We start from the raw sequence: 17,309 nt of genomic DNA, 5'->3' as shown, positions 1-17,309 counted from the left end.
CATAAATATGTATATGTGCATATAATTATGTTTATGTGATTTCAAAAATTGAAGTCATGCCATTATAGTTCACTTAATGTTTTCTTCAGTTAAGATTATAGCATAAGATTGTCCCCTGGGTGCTTTAGTCGGTTAAGTGTCCAACTTCGGCTCAGGTCAGGTCAGGTTGGGTCACCTGGGTGGTTTAGTCAGTTAAGTGTCCAACTTCGGCTCAGGTCATGATCTCGTGGCTCATGAGTTCGAGCCCCACATCGGTCTTTGTGCTGACAGCTCAAAGCCTGGAGCCTGCTTTGGATTCTGTTTCTCCCTCTCTCTCTGCCTCTTCCCCGCTAGTGCTCTTTCTCTCTCTCTAAAAAATAAATAAACATTATAAATAAATTTTAAAAAAAGATTGTTCCCTGTCAATAAATATCCTCCTATAACAATATTTCTTTTATTTATTTATTTATTTATTTATTTATTTATGTTTTTATTTATTTTTGAGAGAGAGACAGAGTATGAGCAAGGGAGGGGCAGAGAGAGGGAGACACAGAATCCAAAGCAGGCTCCAGGCTCCGAGATGTCAACACAGAGCCCGATGTGGGGCTCGAACTCACGAACTGTGAGATCATGTCCCGAGCCGAAGTTGGACACTTAACCAACTGAGCCACCCAGGCGCCCCTAATAATATTTCTAATAGCTGTAAAATTCTTCTATCGTATGGCAGAACCATAATTTATTGACCATTCTCCAATCAGTGCATGTTATGGCCCTTTGCAAATTATTTTGAATTACAAATAGTACGATGATAAATATTTCTAGACATGAATCTCAGTAAGAATTGGTGCATGGGGAAATAGACGTTGTCTTCACCATTAGGTGAAGTTTGGGCAAAAAAGTATAGCGAGTGGCATGCCTGGGATCATCTTCTCGGCCGTGTGTGCCATTTTCACTCAGGTTCCCTCACAAATCACAAACCTCAGATTGGAGCTGCCAGTCTCTGACAGAAGGCGTGAGATGGTCAATTTGCATGTTATCTCCCCATGTGGGTGAGATAAAGATGTCTGAACCAAACAGCATTTCATAGTTGAGTTCACCAGCCTTGTTCTTAGCCAAAGTGCACTTAAATCTAAATAAAAGAAGTGCCCTCCTCTCCCCAGCAAGTTCAAAACACATATTCCACTAGGAAATGACTTCAAATTCAAGAAAAATAATATAGAGGACCCAAATCCCAAACTAAGTAACAGATTTCTTTTTCTAATGAAATCCATATACATGAGTCCCTGCTTGCCCATACTTGATGGAACATTCTTCATGATGTATATTACAGGTCCATTGACATTCAGCCATCTCTGAAGTCAAGCTGCCTTTTTAATTTTCCCTTTTCGCCGAAACAAAGAAAAACCAAAGCAGATCCTCCAATGGCCTGAAGCTTCTGTTCTGAGATGCCAAAGGGATCTTCGTGACATCATTTTATGTGCTGCTCTCGCCACTGAGATAAGGGAAGTGGTCAGGGAAGATGCAGGGGGTCCTTTCCCACCAATGTCACCTGCTTCTTCTCTCCTATGTCCCAACCCAGCTGAGTTCCTGGTCTGAGGAAAGGACATCCGATTCAAGGATGAGGCAGAGAGCTTTGGTAACCTTTCTACTGTAAAATGTTCTGGTGTCAGTATTCTGGGTGTGACTACAGACTGCATCTGTTTCAGGATCGTTCACGCCACTGTCCTGGAGGCCAAGCCATGGCCGGACAGGTAATGCTTCTCTCACGTAACCTTCCAGTCGGAATCCAACTAATGTTGAGGACTGTGGCCATTTCTAGTCCCGCCTTATATCCTGTGGAAGATTCAGAGCTGACTAGACTCGTGCAGACATTCCAACTGAAAGATAAAGAGATTGGACAAGAAGAACAAATATTCCTCATCTTATGAGCTGGTTTGAATTGACTAGTGGTGATTTCCTGCAGCACTATCTGAAGGATATCAGCCCTTGTCCAGAGCATAAAAGAAAAAAAAAGTTTCAGAGTCACAGAGTGATGGGCCCAGAAAGAAAACCTAGCACCGCTCAAAGCCCAGAACTGTGACCCTGAAGGTAGGCATTTCTTTGACTCATCTTGTAACCCCAGTGGCTGACACAGTGCCTGGCATGTGACGGACGTTGAGTACATGATTGAATGAAGAAACAAATTCTGAAAGTCTGACCGCAGGGCTTACATTAAGTTGTTACTGCTGGTACAAACAAAAGGAAATTCTCTGCAAAGAGAGAACATATGCCAACACTTCATAGAGATCAAAAGGAACCTAAAAGGAAAGACACCTCACCAGGGATTGCTAGGGAGGCAAAGGACAGAAAGAACAGTGGAGATGCTGTCTCCCTTTCACCTCATGCCCAGCCAACAATATGGCTGAGTGTGGTTAACAGGGAAAGGCCGTATCCCATACCCACTGGTGAAAACATTCTTGGAGCAGAACCATCTGGACTAAATAGGTTCCTACAAAACTGATGGTGTCATCGGCCTAACCTTCCGCTTCCCACCCACTTCTTCTATTCTAGTGGAAACCAACTCCATTTTAGAGAGCTAAAGCATCAGTTTTCTTAACAACTGCCTCTGCAGTGAGAGCTTGAGTGTCTGACCCATTCTAGAAAGGGTTTCTCTTTAGTCAGAGTGTTTTGTCTACAGATGATCCCTTCAACCTTGGCCACCGACTTTTAACCCTGAGGAGATCATTCTAAGGATGCAGCCACTACAGGGAAGAGGGTAGAGAAGAAAAATGGGGAAAATACAGTCCCTGGTAATACTGTTGAATGATAGAAGTGACCTGGAACGCCCTAATGAAGAAATTTTTATTATGCATGATTTCAAAAGTGTATTATTTAAGCTACTTTCAGTTGGGTATTCTATTGCTCTCTGTTAAAAACATTCTGGGGCGCCTGGGTGGCTCAGTCGGTTAAGCGTCCGACTTCGGCTCAGGTCACGATCTCACGGTCCGTGAGTTCGAGCCCCGCGTCGGGCTCTGTGCTGACAGCTCAGAGCCTGGAGCCTGTTTCAGATTCTGTGTCTCCCTCTCTCTCTGCTCCTCCCCCGTTCATGCTCTGTCTCTCTCTGTCTCAAAAATAAATAAACGTTAAAAAAAATATATTAAAAAAAAAAAACAAAAAACAAAAAAACAAAAAAACAAAAAAACAAAAAAACATTCTATTGGATGTACCGAAGTTTCATGGCCACAGGAGGGCTGTGACAGGTATGACTCTACGATCCAATTCACCTTTTGGAGTGGGTACCAGATCTTTAACACAAGGGATGGAAGTTTTCCCCTAGAAGCCCAGGGCAGCCATTGATACGGCCCAAGATTGGCCGGAACAGTACGTGTCCGGTTGTGAACGACAAAGCCAGGTTGAGGAAAGAAATTATTCTAGAAAGGAATCCACCTTAGAAAATTGAGAAGAAATTGAAATTTGCATCCTTCCCTACTTTCTGCCCCCCTAGGAGATTTTTCTTGAGGCTATGAAAAAAACAATCAAGATCATCAAAGTGAAATAGATTACTTCTATTCTATTTGTAGTTTATAGGTGGTAACGCCAACGGCACCATTCACATCCTTACTCTCTTTTCTAATTACTACTTTTCTATGTGAGGATTATAACACAGAGTGTCACCAGCAATTCCCCCAGGCAAAAAATGAAAACATTTCAGTGGAGAATAAAGACCCTTAAAAAAAAAAAAAAAAGAAAAGAAAGGTAGTACAGTCGCTCTGCAAAGGTGACTGATAGTAAAAAAGAGAGGAGGAGGGAACGGTGGAAGGAAGGCAGGAAGGAAGGAAGGAAAAAGGAAGGCAAGAGAGAGAATGGCAAGGAAGAAGGAAAGAAGGTAGAGACAAAGAAAGATAGGGAAAGAATCTATTATTACAACAGATGTTCTAAATCCTTGAGTAAAGTAAGTGATGAAAAATAAATCTGATGCTCTGTCTGGTATTTGTGGTTCCCCCAGAATGATTTCACCACTGAAAAGACTAGAACAATCCATTCGTAGGAGGCAGTGTGAGACAATGGAAAGAGCACAGACTTTGAAGAAAGGACACTTGGATCCCAGCTATGCTAATTGCTATTTGCAAAACTCAGGCCTGAGGTCAGCAAACTACAGCCCACAGGCTGGTCCCATGTTTTTGTAAATAAAAGTGTTGTTTTTTTTTTTAACACAGTTGCAATCATTTGTCTATATATTGTCTATGTAGCTTTTGAGCTACAGTGGCAGAGCTGAATGGTTGTACAGAGGCCATATGAATGCAAACCTAAAATATTTACTATTTTGGCCTTTAAGTAACATTTTGCCCACCTTTGCATTAAGCAATTGTCTAACCTCTTTAGCACTCAGTTTCTCCACGTGTAAAATAAAAGTAGGATTCAAAGCAGATTTGAGCTTACAGAAGAAACCATCAGTGAACTTGAACTTGAAGACAGATTCATAGAAATTTTCCAATCTGAAGAACAGAGAGAAGAAAAGATGAAAAAAAAAATGGTCTCAGAAATCTGAGAGAAAACACCCAGAAAGACAACATACATGTAATGAGGGTTCCAGAAAAAGAGAGAGAGAAAAGCAGAAAAAACATTTGAAGAAATAATGATTGAAAAGTTCCCAAACTTGATTCTAAAAATATTAATCTACAGGGTTGCCTGGGGGCTCAATCAGTTAAACATCTGACTTCGTCTCAGGTCGTGATCTCATGGTTCGTGGGTTCAAGCCCTGCATCGGGCTCTGTGCTGACAACTCAGAGCCTGGAGCCTGCTTCAGATTCTGTGTCTCCGTCTCTCTCTCTCTCTCTCTGCCTCTCCCCCACTTGCACTCTGTATGTCTGTCTGTCTCTCAAAAATAAATGCTAAAAAAATTTTTAAATATTAACCTATAGATCCAAAGAGCCCAAAGAACCCCACATAGGATGATCATAAAGAAAGCCACACCCACATACACCACAAACTGCTAAAAATCAAAAAAGAAAAGAAGAATAAAGTGATACATCGTGTGCAAGGGAACAATACAATTAATGTCTGACTTCTCATCACACCAATAGAGGCCAGAAAGTAGTGAGACAACATATTTAAAGTGCAACAAATAAATAGCCTGTCCTTGCCAACCAAGAACTTTATATCCAGCAAAAATATTCTTCAAGAATACAAGCAAGATGAAGATATTTTGGGGGTCAACAAAAGTTAAATGGATTTTTTCTCTCCTTGTCCTTCATGTTAAAAGAATATGACACTAAACTAACCTGAATCCACAGGAAGGAATGAATAGATTTTTTCTCTTAGGCTTTTTATAACAACACAAGACTGTATAAAGCAATACTTATAACACTGTTGCTGCATTTATAATATATATAAATGTACAATATATGACAATAATAGCATAGGGTTGGGGTGGGGATGTAGTGAGACAAAGTTGCTCTACTTTGCCAGAATTAAGTCGGTATTTACCTAGAGTGTGGGGCCACCGTGAGAAAATAACTAAAAAAATTGCCTACAGAATCAACAGAGGCACTAAAATGGCACACCAAAAATGTTTAACATGAAAGACGATTATAAAGAAGGCACAAAAGATTAACAGGTGAGTTCATATATGTAAGAACATATATGACATATATGTTGGCAGATAGGACATGCCACGCAAGTGTGGTCATCAGTGTTCTCGTAGCTGTTGTCATTCAACTCTAGGAGCAAAACGAGCTCACCCAGGAAGCTTTCAGGCTGGTAAATCACCAGGTGTGGAGAGCTAGAAGGGAGCTAGCAAGCATCTGGAGAAAACAGTATCAATACAGAAGCAGGAGGCTGGCTCTCTTGACGACTTCAGAATTCTTAAGAAAATGTAAGAATTGTTGGAAGATGGGAAGGGGTGGGGGGATACGGCGATGACAGGGGCACTTGACCTAGCATAAACCTCAAGGTCATGGACCCAAAAGATGCCTTGGCATTTTAGCCCAGAAAGAAGACTCCCGCAAAGGTATCACATTCCAAAGGGGCTCTTCGAAGCTTGTGTGAGTGACAAGAGCCAACTGAAGCTTGAGGCTGATGGTGTCAAGTTAATGAAAGACAAAGAAAAAGCAGAACCCCACCCACTGCTGCTCTGTAGGTGCCTTCCAAAGAAAGGCTCATTTATGGGCTGGACTATATGCTGAGACGTCTCACTGAATCTTGAAACCCAGGAATACAGAAACTAAAGCCTCCCACTGAACAATGAAAGGAGTTGCACCTTGCTCGGGGATTCACAGCACTTAAGACAAGTCCTGTATTTTTTCCCTGTTACTATCTCCGTCAAATAGAAGATCTCTGATCTAAAACTGTAAATGTGAGAGAGCTGAGCCAGCAGACCTAAGGGGCTATAAGGAGGTACTGGGTTGCCCTGCATGGGCACAGCCTCCTCACCCTGGGGAAGTCTCCCCAAGTGTGGAGAGAACAGATGCATTTATTTCTTACAGCTGCTGTAACGACACACCACAAACTGGGTGGCTCTTAACTGCAGCACTTGAACCCAGGATGGCCTCGTCTTAACTGCCAAGACCCTATTTCTAAATAAGATCACGTTCTAAGGTTCCGGGTGAACACAAATTTGGGAGAATACCATGCAATCCAGTATAGGTGTCACGTGCACACAAATGCCACAGGACACTTGTTGCACATAACAAGAAAGCTAGAGGGCGTGTGCAGGGTGAGGAAAGAAGACAACCAAAGCTAGAGCCAGGGGTGGGAGGAGGCATTCCAAACATAAAGGAGGCAAAATGCAACTCTTCGAGACCCGTCCTGAGAACAAGAGGTGAAAGCACCATACAAGCCATGGAATCATAGGGTTTCAAGAGGGAAGAAGTGGCAAATGTTGCAGAAAAGCCAAGCAATAAAACCCAAGCAGGCACCAGGAGGTGCAGCAATTAAAGCTCATGACGTACTTGTTGCATGGTTTTAGTGGAACAATGGGAGTTCCTTCGATGCCTGATTGCAGCGACCTAAAGAAGGACATGAGGACTGGGGGGTGGTAAGCAGAGATTGTTCTGCAGAACATGATCCACAGAGGATGGGGAAGGTAAGTCGTAGCTGAAAGGGGTGCGGAGTCATGTACTGTTTTGAAGATGAGAGACACTCACCCGTGGTAATATGCTGAGATCAAAGAGCCAGGCGTGATATATGGATTGTACAGTTTTCATGCATAAAATGAAGGGGAAATTGATGACTCAGTGTGAAGAATAAGCCTTAGATAAGAAAAGAATCCCCTGAGACACAAAGAAGGAAGAATGCGTCCTGTTTAAAAGAGTGAAAGTTGCCACAGGAGATTAAGCTGACAGCCTGGATCATAATGATAATAACAGTGATGGTTTTGTTATTAGTATTTGCTGTGGGAAGGGGCCAGATCAAGGGCTGAAGCAAACAGAGAGGAAGCCAGCCAAGCATAAGGGCAGCAGAAGGTTGGGGACCTCAGATTTGCAGCCACGCCCACCTGCGTTTCCTCCACATCGACTGCTCTGCCGAGGAGTTGATCTAAGCCTCCAGCATTTGTGCCCCAAACCACCCCACAGGTACAGGGTAGACGATGTATTATGTCAGCAGTAGCCTGTGTGAAATTGACTTCAGAGTGTTGTAACTGAGCGGCTGCAAGTCTAAGTGCATGGTCTGTTCAAGATGGGGCTGCAAGTTCATGGTTCGTCACACCCCCTCTGCTCCAAACACATAAAAATGAGCAACAACATATCAAAAGAGAAATCCAGTAAAACACAGCTGGCCTCAGAAACAAACTAAACATCTCCACAGACCAGAAGCAGATGGGAACCAAGGCAATGGGTGGAACTGGAGCCTTGAGCCTCTTGGGTTCTGGGGTCTGAATCAGGCAGTGGAAGCTAAGAGGTCAGCTGCCTGGAGAAACAGGGACTAATGGGTTCCTGCCTGAGCCAGAAGTGGTGCCGTGGCTGAGAACTTGGGGGCAGCCTGCTGCCCGGGGCTGTGGCTGTGGCTTCATGGGCAATGGTGGCTCTAGTGCCTGGAGAAGATTAAGACTCAGCCCCAAGGCCAGGAACAGAAGTAACTGCTCACTGACTGGGAGGCTGGACCTGCTACCCCCTAAAATCCCAGGCAGGCAGAGCTCCCTTCCGGATGACTGCGGACGGGAGTGTGGTTCACTGTGGGGGCCTCTCAAACTCGCCGAACAGAGTGAAGTAAAAACAGCAAATGAGGGAATTGGCCTGTTTGAGCAACAGCAAGGAGGCCAGAGTGGAAGAGAGGAAATATGGGGACCGTGGCAGAAGATGAGGTTGAGGGGAAGCCAGGGGCCATGTTGTACAGGGCCCAGTAGACAGTGGTGTTTGGGAATGTGATCCCAACACAGAAATAACATGACTTATTTTGGGGTCTAGACAAGCTAATCATGAAGGTAATGTGGTAAAAATTTAAAGCCAGGTTATCCAGAAATTTTTTTAAATGGAGACCAAGGGCGGGGGAGGGGGGAATATTAGCCCTGCAAACATTACAATAGAAAGGCACAAGAAATAAAATAAGGTAATATTAATACATTAATAAGAAGATAGACCAAGATAACAGGTCTAAAAGTCCAGAAATAGAACTCAATATAATTTTTTTAAATTTAGTATATGACAAAGTAGCACTTCAAATCTGGGGGAAAAAATCTATAGACAGGGGCTGACTTCACTAAAACATAGATAGGCATCAATATTCCAAAGAAAAACAAGCACAAATATCAAAAGTTCGTGGGGTGCCTGGATGGCTCAGTTAGTGGAGCAGTGGAGCATGCAAATATTGATCTTGGGGGTCATGAGTTCAAGCCCCATGTTGGGGGTAAAGTTTACTTACTAAAATAAATAAATAAATAAATAAATAAACATAAATTGTTTAAAAATCAAGAGTTCACAAAAAGGAAAATCTAAGTGGCTCCTAAATACATAAAAAGACATTCAAAAGAAATGAAAAATAAAAACACATTAAGGGTTTTCATCTACAAGACCGGCAAAGATCCAATACATTGGATTATGCACCACGTCGGTGAGCTTGCCAGTCATTCGCCTATTTTACTCTCAAATCCATTGCCAACTCTTTCCTTCCTGGCTCGTTTTAATATGTACCATATCACCAAGAAGCATCTGGCAAGACGGCCTTCTGGAAGCTTGAGACTGTACAGTTGGGATACTGTCCCAACAGGATGCAGTACGTGGTCTGAACCAGAAACCCATATATGTGTGGTTTCCCCCATGGTGCCCAGGAGCAGAGATAGAGGAATGACTTCTCACTATACCTGATGGCCCATCACAGAAAGCTTCCAGTCTTGCAACCCTGGGCTCTGCCCAATTAGGAGTATTGACTCCCAAGAGAGGAATGTGTCCACCAGCAACACAAGAATAGTTGCACAGAACTGGAAGTTGAGATTGCCATTGGGCTACTTGGAACCAATGGGCAGGGAAAGAGGTTATCAGATTGGTGGAGGGGAATAATCTCATTTACCCAGAGGAAATAGGCTTTCTGATACACCATGGGCAGGGAAGGCTATGTCTGGAGCAGAAAGCAATCTCTTGGTGCCTTTTAGTACCACATGACCCGTAGTAAATGGAAGGCACTTTACTCAATAAAGGCGGGACTATTAAGAAATCAGACTCTTGGGGGAAAGAAAAGATTCCTGCCACTCTACCAGGTAAAGATTCCCCAAACAGCCACGTGTTGGCAGAGGACAAAGGGAATGTTGAACGGGTCATGGAAGGAGAAAGTCATAAACATCACCTGCACCCTCGTGGCCAGCTACAGATATGAAGACTGAACAGCTGTGTCTGCCTTTGTAGGTATGTATTAGCTAATTTTTTTTTCTTTTTCTTTCTCACTCCCTGATGATTACGTACGAGGGATGCCAATGGTACTTAAGTTCACAATCAGAAGAAACATCCAGACCTGAACATCTAGGCTTTTGAGACACCTGTGGTAAGTGAGGGGCTTTATACGTCCTCATCTGGGGGAAGGGCTTGAGTGCTGGTACAAAGGATCATTGAGCTCTGTCACACTGCACAGGACATCATTGTCACATGACCATTAAATATGGGCGGCCGGTGAGAACGGGACTGAGCACAAAAAGATTGGGCTGTGCCAGTCACTGGCCTGATTTGCTCTCAGAGCTGCTCCCCTTCTTTCTCTGCTCTGGTCTGTATTCATGGGAAAATGCATTTCCTAAGCTCTGGCTGAATCCGGGTCCTTTTCAGAAACGTGAGGCATTGGCAGGCAGTCTAGAAGGCAGTGGAAGGGAGAAGCCAGGGTATTTCTCCCCTTCCCTGGCTGCCGGGGGGTTATCTCTATCCGCGGGCAGCTACTTATCCTCCAGCTCTCTCCTGACAGCGCCCCCCCTCCCATCCTCCCAGCTCCTGCTAGGCAGGCCTGTCATCCTTCCAGCTGCTTCCAAGGCCTGGCTCCTGGGGTCCAGTCACAGTGCCTCCTTGCCAGGCCTCAAGGAGCTACAGGTTCCCACCTCACCACCCCACGTTTGACTTCGCTCACTCTTCCATCTCTTGGCTCATCAGTATCATGTTTAAAATCCCAACAGAGGACTCTTTGCTGACTTGGTCCTCTTGGTCCTTGGTCCTTGGCTGATTTGGTAACGAAATGGGAAAACCAGCAGGTGGGCATCAGAATGAGGTAGAACATCCTTTTCTGGCAGGAGCGTAAACTGACAAAATTCTGTGGAGGGTAATTGGGTGACATCTATAGATCCGTCAGGATTATGAAAGCATGCACCCTTTGTTCCAGCATTTCCACTTCTGGAAATTTCTTCTATACGTACACTCGCACGTATTTAAATAATGTTTGTACAAGATTATTCATCACAACGTTGTTTGTAAAGGATTTGGAAATTACCTAAAAATCCACTGATGAGAGATAAGTTCAACAGACCAGGATACATTCAAAAGTGAATCAACTGCAGTCACTCAACAGAATGAGGAAGTTCTTTATGTATGTTAAGGGTAGGTCTCTGAGATCTGAAAAGGCAAGGTACAGAACAGTACATATAATGCCACCATAAAATAAATAAATGTAGCTACTATATTTATTTATATTCACAGTGATCTTACTTGGAAAAAACTAATAATTTTTTGGCTGCCTCTGAAGAGAGAGTCTGGGAAGATGAGAAGGAGAGTTTTTACTGTTTCCTCTTTAGTATATTTAGAATTTGGTAATTTATGCTGGATTACATATTTAAAGAATACATAAAATTTAAACTAAAAAAAAAAAAAACAACCCGCATCTCTACACTACTTACAAGAGACATACCAAAAATACACACGTGCACGCACAGAGGGAGAGAGAGAGAAATGTTGAAAATAAATGGATGGAAAATATATACTATGAAAAACTACGTAAAAAACAAAAGAATGCAACAGAAGAACAGAAGAAATGACAAAATATTTTTAAATTTATTTTTGAAAGAGAGGGAGAGAGAGTGCAAGCGGGGAGGGGCAGAGATAGAGGGGAACAGAGGATCGGAAGCGGCCTCTGCACGGACAACAGAGAGCCCAATGTGTGGCTTAAACCCATGAACCGTGAGATCATGACCTGAACCGAAGGCAGATGCTTAACTGACTGAGCCACCCAGGCGCCCCAAAGCTAATACTTTAATAGAAAATGGAAGAAAGGATTCTGGGTTATGATATTTGAGACCATGCACCCAATTAATTATTCCCCCTCCAGAGGATCCACTATGAAAGTGCAGAGAAGGAACTGCTTACAAGGGCAAAAATGCACAAGCACAGGGAGACAGGAGAGGTGGGAACAGCAGTTAAGATGTGGATGCTGGAACACAGGTGGATAATGAGAAAGGACTCTGCAGACGGGCCTCAGCCCAAATCCTCCACTGGCCATGGGGGGAGCTGTGAGCAAGGCTGGTTCACAGGCCAGCACCCTCATGGGCTCAGACACTGGCAGCACCAGGTCCCTGGACTTGGGAAGAAAGGGGACTACATTAAGGAGGATTTGGTGAAAGCTGTTTGGGAATCAGTTAACCCTTAGAGCCCCTCCTCTTCTCCACACTGCAGATGACCAGGCAGGTGGTTGACCAGAAAGTCTTCTCGGCTGGGGGCCACTGAGACACAGTGGAAGGCATGGGTATTTGGGATGGTCTGAATGTCTGTGTCCCTCCCAAAATTCATATGTTGAATCCGAACCCCCAAGGTGATGGTATTAGGAAGTGGGGCCTCTGGGACGTGATGAGGTAATGAGGGCAGAGCCTCAGACCGAGTCCTGAGAGAGCTCCCTCACCCTTTCCACCATGAGACATCACAGCAAGAAGATGAGGAGCCAAGCACTCACCAGACACTGAATCTTCTGGTACCTTGATGTTGAACCTCCCAGCCTCCGGAACCATGAGATAATGTTTGCTGTTTATAAACCTCCCGGTTTATGGTGATTTTGTTATAGCAGCTGGGAGGGAATGATCCAGTCTCCTGCCCCAAAAAGAGAGATAAAGTGGTCTATGCAGCTGAACACTGAGGTCCCAGCCCTCTTTTGCCACTTGGTAAACACAGGAAATTCTAAAACTTTTTTCCAAGAAAGGCACCTGGGTGGCTCAGTCAGTTCAGCATCCGACTCGTGATTTCACTCAGGTCATGATCTCAGGGTTCGTGAAATCAAGCCCGGCATCGGGCTCTGTGCTAACAGTGCAGTCTGCTTGGGATTCTCTCTCTCTCTCTCTCTCTCTAGCCCCCCCCCCCTTGCATTCTCATTCTTACTCTCTCTCTCTCTCTCTCTTTCTCAAAATAAAGAAATAAACGTTTTAAAAAATAAAAAATAATAAAACTTTTCTCTAGGGAGCCTGACAGTCCGAAAGGACATCGGTGTTTCTCCAACAGCCCCCCTCAATCACTCTACAGTGAAGATAAACGCTGACCAGCTTCACTATTCTCTCAATACTGCCAACCAGCTTTTAGATCTCTACTGTTAAATATGAGCAGGTACCCAGGATCACATCCTCCCAAAGGGATTCATAAACTCTCAAGCTATCTGAAGCCCGCGCGTAACTTGAAGATTCTATTTAGCCTGTCTTCTCTGGCAGGGGAAATACTGCTCTTTCTTTGCACGGCTGGCTTTGGATTGGCTACCCAGTTTTGGAAAATCTGCTTTTGAACTGTCCTGAACTGGGATGTGTACAGATTGGAAAACTCTAGTGAAACCGAGCGGTGTCTCTCTGGGAGAACCAATAAAATGAGGTAGATGAGTGCCATAGAGGACCGGCCTGGCTGGTCTCCATTTGCACCACTGACAGATCCCCTTCGCCGCCCTGCTCTGACCCCTGGGGAGGTGATCCCCACACGCTGAGGCACTAGCCCTCTGGCTGATGTCCTCTGACCCCCTTTGGGATTTGACCAACAGGAAGTAATGGCCAAAGATCAGAAGGCCTGAGAAGAGAGAGGAGGAGTTTATTCCCACACCCCCTCCCACTCTGGCACTCCTCTGTCAGGGGCTACATCTGTCTATACCATGCTTCTTGTGGGTGGCCCCTCTTCCTCAGCTCCAGGAATCACCCAGTCTCCTCTAACACCATCCCCTGTCCTTGCACCTTGAGGCAGAACCGGCTCAGGAGGAAAAGGGGTGTTATGCAAAGAAAATGTTCTGGGGCAACTCGTAAGCTTTATGAAAAATATAATAAAATTAAATCCCTGCACCACACACACACACAACTCAATTCCAGGTCAATTAGAAACCTAAATTAAGGTTGGAAGGCCCATAACACTTAATGAAGAAAATATAGAATAATAGATTTATGACCTCTGGTGGGTAGTAGGAAGACTTCCTTAAAAAGACAGGAAAAAAAAAAAAAAGAGGGCAAACCTTTTACAACACATTTAACGACATTAAATTTAAATCTTTGTGTTCATCAAAAGACACATAAACAAAGTTAGAGACAAGGCACAGTCTGGGAAAAGATATTTGCAACATTTAAAGCTAACTGAGGATTATGTTCAAAATTTATAAAGGATTCCTACAAATGAATAAGAAAAAAGACAAACATATCCAGGGCAAAAGAGGCGAAGTACAGAAAGAGGCAAACCACAGAAGAACACTGAAAATAAACATATGGAAAACATATTCGCCAGCACTGATAATTAGGGAAATGCAAATTAAATTTTTTTTTGAAGTTTATTCATTTTTAAGAGAGACAGAATGTGAGCGGGGGAGGGGCAGAGACAGAGGAAGACCCAGAAGCTGAATCCAGGCTCCTCCAAGCTGTCAACACAGAGCCCTACACGGGGTTTGAACTCACAAACGGTGAGATCGTGACCTGAGCCGTGGGACGCCCAACCCACTGAGCCACCCAAGTGCCCCAAGGGAAATGCAAATTAAAACAACCCTGAGATACCCTCAGATTGGTGAAGAATGTGAATGTGAAAGAAATAAGCCATGGAGCCATGAAAACGTGGGGGAACCTCAAAGGCTCATCACTAAGTGCAAGAAGCCACCTTGGAAGGCTACATATTGTATGATTCCAGCGACACGACCTTCCGGAAAAGGCAAAACTATGGAGACAATAAAAAGATCAGTGATTGTCAGGGGTGGGGGATGGGAGATGCGGAGGCAGAGCACAGAGGATTTTTTAGGGCAGTGCAAATATGCTGTATCATATTATAATCCTGGACATTTTTCCTTACCTATTTATCCCAGAGAGTGTGCAACACCGAGTGAACCCTCAGGTATTTGGGTCATTATGAGGTGTCAGCATAAAAAATATACCATTTTGGTGAGTGATGTTAATAATGGGGAAGGCTATGCATGCGTAGGGGCAGGAGGTATATGGGAAATCTCTGACCTTCCTCTTAGTTTTGTTGTAAACCTAAAACTGCCCTAAAGAAAATTAGTCTTAAGAAATGGTAATATGGGGGCACCCGGGTGGCCCAGTTAGGTAAGCGCCCGACTCTTGCTTTCGGCTCAGGTCCTGATCTCACAGTTTCGTGAGTTCAAGCCCCATGTCAGGCTTTGTACTGGCAGCACGGATCCTGCCTGGGGTTCTCTGTCTCCCTCTCTCTCTGCCCCTCCCTCACTCATGCTGTCTCTGTCTCTCTCTAAACTTTACAAAATTTTTAAAAAAAGAAATGCTAATGGGGTAACACCAACATTTGGTTAGATTGCAGAGAAACGGGACCTTGTACGCGTACTCACAGATGTGTACTTGGCAATATTCATAGATCCAGCAATTCCAAGAGGTGTATATGCTGGAAAAAAATGTTTTGTCTGCAAACTAGGGAAAAGGCACTAGAAGATGTATTGCAGCATTTTGTAAAAGGCAAAGGAAACAGCATAAATATCAAATGGAGAGTGGATACACAAATTACACTATATTCATAAAATGCAATTCTATATAACAGTATAACAAAAAATGCAACAACACAGAACAATCTCCAAAAAACAAAACGCTAGATGAAAACCAAGTTAGAAAAGGATCCTACCGACTGACAACATGTATGTAAAGTTTTAAAATGTGCAAAACACCACTGTATATTTTTAAGAATATATGCATGGATAGTAACAGTGTAAAAAAAGAAAACACACACACACACACACACATACAATTGAAACCTACGAGACTTGGGATAATGATCACCTCCGGGGAGGGAGAGTGTGAGTCAGGAAGCCAGGGAGTAGGGGAGGGATATGAAATGGGATTCCCAGGAGACACCAAGTGTGGCTCTTAAGATTTTATGGCAAAAAAAAAAAAAAAAAAAAAATTAAAAAGCTTTCAATGGAGTTGGGAAGCAGGTACATAAGCATTTGTGATTTTTGTATTTTTTTGTAGGTTTGAAATATTTCATAATGAAAATATTTAAATCTACTATGATCTTAAAGGGTGTTAATAGAAACGTGGCACCAGAGTAGTGGGAAGAAGGCTCCCACTCTAAGCTGTACTAGGCAGATTCCTTAGGAAGTACCATGTGTGTACTTGGACCACAGACGAACAGGTGGTTGGCTAGTAAGTAAGCAGTGACCAAGACCTGTCAATAAACACAAACTAGGTCAGGGGAAAAAAAAAAACAAAAACAGAAGGATGCACCTGGGATGGTTAGCCTGGAGTCAAAAGACTTTCTGACATTTTACAAGCAGTGGGGCATGCCAGCCGCCCATGGAATGTCATCCTAGAAAGTGGCAGCTGGCCAGCGACCACTTTGTATTCCACAAAGGATACAAGTTCAGATGAGAGACAAATGCTGTTCGGTTCTCGGCCTCACCCTCGTTGCAGGGCAGCTCTGGCAATCCAGATTCATCATGAAAAGAATCACCACATAAAGCTGCACAGAGTCAAGCCTTCTGTGCCTTGCCAGAAAGGCACAGATGCCCTGACTGCCCTGTGGTCCCAAAGCAGATCCCCTGAAAGGCACAGCAGCCCAGGAGCAAACTCAGGGTATCTTGTGGCCATTCAGATCATCAGTCTTGGTCTTGGCCTGAGCCCTGGAGTGCTGTGTCTGAGTGATTAGATGCAGTGATCTATTTACATTCATTGAGCTAACCAATAAATGGGCAAAGAGCTCGTTTGTGACACTAAGTACAGCTTTCTCTCTACCGCGCACCACCAACAACAAGCTTCCAATCATTTCTATTCCATTAAACATTGCAAATTAGAGTCCAAGGAGGAGGCTAATTTCCAATCAAACAGAAGAACCAAGGGGACCCAAATCTGTTCTCGTTTTTGCCCAGATGGCCATGTAGGCACACACTCACAAGCCAACTCGCCCACTTCAAAATATAACAGAGCAAACACACAAAAATAAACAAGTGACTAGATCCTGTGTCATGTGCTCTTTTGCTTTTATTAAAGGCATCCATTTTTGGAAGCAACTCAAGGGACAGGCTTTGGATGCTCCAATATTTTGCAGAAAGGGCACAGATATTTTAAATGGGTTTGCTTCCTGACTCAGTCCTCTTGCATGGGTGCTAGAAGGTTGTGCCACAATTGCCCAGGCAGCCTTGAAGTGTGCTACAATCTTCCGTTTGAGCTGATATTACACTCGGCCAAATGAGAGCAGTACATCCACATTTCAGACCAATTTATTCTACTTGAATATAATGTGTCTCATTAATCTCTTCCATCTGTTGTTTATGTGCATGAACAATTCTAGTGGGAAATATAAAGGACTGACACAGGATTTACTACTTGGGCCTCTGAGTCCAGCTTTCATTTGTAAGGAGTTACTATTCTTGCAGATGGGTCACAGATATCTCAGAACTGGCTCTCCCCCAGCCCCAGTGACATTGTGAGAACTTCCCCGTCTGCCTGGGCAGCGTTCCCATGGCTGGTGCCACACAGATGCTCATGTGTCAACCTATCC

At 43.8% G+C, this 17,309-nt stretch overlaps 1 long non-coding RNA gene across 2 annotated transcripts in view; it reads left to right on the top strand.

Annotated features, from left to right (window-relative positions):
* Window positions 1-583: 583 nt before the first annotated feature.
* The window catches only part of LOC131506502 (uncharacterized), a 59,158-nt gene continuing 42,432 nt past the window's right edge, over window positions 584-17,309 (top strand). The window contains exons 1-2 of one of the 2 annotated variants that reach the window (XR_009258982.1): window positions 584-1,730; window positions 9,855-9,930. This is a non-coding gene — a long non-coding RNA (uncharacterized LOC131506502). The remainder of the gene's footprint in view (window positions 1,731-9,854; window positions 9,931-17,309) is intronic. The other variant, XR_009258983.1, reaches the window with a different exon arrangement.

This window comes from Neofelis nebulosa, chromosome 3 (assembly GCF_028018385.1).
Source record: "Neofelis nebulosa isolate mNeoNeb1 chromosome 3, mNeoNeb1.pri, whole genome shotgun sequence".
Taxonomy (NCBI): domain Eukaryota; kingdom Metazoa; phylum Chordata; class Mammalia; order Carnivora; family Felidae; genus Neofelis; species Neofelis nebulosa.
The sequence above is the reverse complement of the archived record's forward strand: the minus strand, read 5'-3'. Positions and strand labels throughout refer to the sequence as shown.